General features: G+C 57.5%; 1 protein-coding gene across 1 annotated transcript in view; it reads left to right on the top strand.

The window, feature by feature from the left end:
- Positions 1–3,533, top strand: part of SORCS2 (sortilin related VPS10 domain containing receptor 2) — a 585,200-nt gene that overhangs the window by 499,058 nt on the left and 82,609 nt on the right. The gene's annotated exons all lie outside the window — the stretch shown is intronic.

Raw genomic sequence — 3,533 nt, 5'->3', positions numbered from 1 at the left:
GGCGCCCAGCCGTAATGGCCCCGGCGGCTGCTGAGAAGGCTGGAGCGGATGGACGTCTCCGTGTAGAGCAAGTACAGGCAGACAGCCGCCCCATGGACACGTGGGTGTGGTGAAGCTGGGAGAGCTGTCTCAGCTTGGGGAACTCCAGACCAGATCACCGCTCAGGCTCCTTCATTGAAGACCCTGTGCTTCCTCGCCTGGGCCCCAGGCCCTGGGCTGGGGTGCCGAATACAGGGCTGAGGCTGGGCTCTGAGCCTCCTTCCCCGGTACCAGCCTGGGGAGCTTGACCCTCGGACACACCTTCAGCCCCTTTCCTTTCCCCAGGCCCCACGAAGCCCCCAGGAAGCCCTGTGAGCCAGGTGTTGGTGTGCCACCCTGAGGAGAGGAGGTTCGGGAGGTGACAGGGCTGCCAAGCTCCCATAGCAGGGGATGACAGAGCTGAGACAGGAGCTCGGGCACCTGAGCTGAGGCTGGAGCCCCTGCCTGGAGTCAGCCTCTGCCTGAGAGTCCCTGGCCAGGCCCGAGCCCACCCACATCGAAGGCAAGCTGCAGAGCCGTGTTGTTACAGTGTCCTGCGCCCAGGCGGCTGGCAGACGTGTGCATCAGGTGGGCTGAAGGACTTGAAGGTGCCTTGTAAAGTGTTGCAGGAAGGTCTGCGGGTATCCCTCAGTGCCCTCTCAGGCCCCCCGTGTGTCCAGGTGGGCATCAACCAAGCCTTGCTGAGTGTGCTACATCGCCTGGCCTTCAGTACAAGGCACAAATAGTGAGGCAGGTTAGTCGGGGGCCTTCATCCATCTTCCAGAAAGCCAGAGGGCGGAGGTCAGAGACAGCCCAGGCCACGGGAAGAGAGGCTTATGGAGCTGCCAGTCCCGGGCATGACACCCATGTGCTTCAAGAACAAGGCCCTTTGCCCGCGAGGCGAGCCCGTCCAGGAGCATGGTATTAATGCCACCTACATTCCAGACAGAAGTGGAATGGCCGCTGGCAGCCGAGGATGTGTGACCGGCAGCCTGATAGAGATTCATGACCCCCAAGCCTGACCCTCACCTCACACCCTCCTGCTGCCCAGGCGAAATGTCTTAATGGAGGAATGGATGGATGAGTCCCCAGGATTTCCATGGAGCATAAGACAAATGCCCTCGTTTTCTTAGCCTCAACCTTCCTCTCTGTAAAACGGAGGTGATAACTCCTCCACCTCACAGTTCTAGGACGGAAATAGGGTAATGATTACCACGTGCTTAGCTCAAGGCCCAGCACAGAGTGGATATTAAAAGAATGGCTCTTCTGGGGGCCAGGAGGTGGCTTGGTGGTTAAGGCACTGGACTTCCACATGGCTGACCACAGTTTGAGTCTTGGACTTGGTGGCCTGAAAATCATAGTGGCACATGTGCATCCATGCCCAAAATCCCGAGAGGAGAATGGAGAAGGGATTGTGGGGTAGCCATCCCGTTGGGGGTGATTCTCACTTTCTCTCTCCTCCCACCCCCATCTCTCTCTAGCTCTCTCTCTCTGGAGAGTGCATGTAGCCTATGGCAACAAAATTTTTTTTAAAAAATGGCTCTTCCATCACTTCCCTTTGTTTCTCCCTGTCTCATTCACTCACTTGTAAGCACTTAATAAACACCCGTTCTGTGCCACCCACCTGTTCCCTATGATCAAAAAGACTGTAGCCTCCCAAAGAACCAGTCTTTACTGGCTCATGGGGAAAGATTGATTCTCACACTGTAAGGGTGGGCGAGACCTCCCGTCCCTATGCATGTCACCTGCCTGTGTGGCAACATGTTGCACAGTCACCAGACTCTGCCTCCCAAGCCCTAATGTTGTGGGGTAGCCATCCCGTTGGGGGTGATTCTCACTTTCTCTCTCCTCCCACCCCCATCTCTCTCTAGCTCTCTCTCTCTGGAGAGTGCATGTAGCCTATGGCAACAAAATTTTTTTTAAAAAATGGCTCTTCCATCACTTCCCTTTGTTTCTCCCTGTCTCATTCACTCACTTGTAAGCACTTAATAAACACCCGTTCTGTGCCACCCACCTGTTCCCTATGATCAAAAAGACTGTAGCCTCCCAAAGAACCAGTCTTTACTGGCTCATGGGGAAAGATTGATTCTCACACTGTAGGGGTGGGCGAGCCCTCCCGTCCCTATGCATGTCACCTGCCTGTGTGGCAACATGTTGCACAGTCACCAGTCACCAGACTCTGCCTCCCAAGCCCTAATGTGACCTGTTTTTGCCAGCCATGGCCCTGAGCCTGGGACAGATGTTCACAGACCTTTCTCAGACTGTGAGACAGTTGAGGCCAAGGGCCTGCCAAGTGCACCTCCATACCCACCCCCAGCCCAGTACCAGCACATAGTAGGTACGCAGAGAATGGGTGGCTGCACATGTGAGTAAGTAGGTGCATGGATGCACAGTGGCCGAGGGACTGCTGGGTGGACTTAGGGAGGATAGACAGATAGACAGTGGACAAGCAGCGGGTATGGCCTCCCTGCTGGGCTGTGTGCCCCCTAGAGGGCAGGGTTGTGTCCTGCCTCCTGCTGAGTCCTCACCCCCCGACACATGGTGGTGAGTTCTGCAGGTCTGTACTGAGCACACACAGTGGGCAGCGCTCAGCACAGTGGGCTGTGCTCCATGGGGCTCTCAGAGCTGGTAGGGAGTGGTGCGTGTGCCCTCCCCCTCACTGCTAAGGACTTCAGGCTTGTAAGCCCTGAGCATCTGCCTCTGCCCTGCGTCCTGGGAGGAGAGGTAGGTCCTGCGTGAACTTGGGCAGAATGGGTGCCAGCGTCACTCCTGGGACAGCCGGGGCTGTGTGGGAGAGGGTCAGAGAGTTTCTGCCTCCAGCGGGCCCCACATGGATGAGTGTCATCCTCGAGGGCAGCCTGTGAGGACGGCGAGGGTAGGGGAGTGCAGATTCCACCGGGGACCCTGGGCTGGAGGGCAGGCGGCCGGGATGTGGCCCTCCTCTGCCTACTGTCCCTTTGCCGCATTGTTTTTATTTAGCACCCTGTGCAGCTAGACAGGCAGCCTGTGTGCCAGGAGGAAGCAGGGCCTGCGTCGCGGACTTCGACCTGTTAGCTGTATGACCTTGGGCACGTGTGTTCATGTCTCCGCGCCTTAGTTTCCCATTGTGAGGACAGGCGTAACCAGGATGTGTGGGTTATTCTGCATGAAATGATAGAGCAGCTCAAGCTCCCAGGGTGTCCCCTGACCCTGAGCACCTGTCCCTAGCTGTTAAACGGGACCAAGTGGCATGCTGTGTGCAGCACACTCAGGACGTGGCCCTGGCGCCCAGGAGGCAAGCTCTCCTCTCTCTCTCTGTCTTCCATTGACAAAAAGCACACCTGGGAGGGTAGATGGTGACTGCCCAGCAGGGCGGCGACAGGGTGGAGGAATGATGTGGGGGACCCAGTCTGAGCTTCCTGACCCAGGAACCCACTGAGCCCATAGGCTTGTTTCCCTTCGGCCTGGCCCAGAGGTCTCACTTGACCCTTGGGGACAGCTGTGGAACTGGGCCAGGGAGCAGAATCACACCCCCC

The sequence above is a fragment of the Tupaia chinensis genome, unplaced genomic scaffold (genome assembly GCF_000334495.1).
Source record: "Tupaia chinensis unplaced genomic scaffold, TupChi_1.0 Scaffold000384_1, whole genome shotgun sequence".
Taxonomy (NCBI): domain Eukaryota; kingdom Metazoa; phylum Chordata; class Mammalia; order Scandentia; family Tupaiidae; genus Tupaia; species Tupaia belangeri.
Note: the sequence above shows the minus strand (reverse complement) of the source record. Positions and strands in the feature narration are given on the sequence as shown.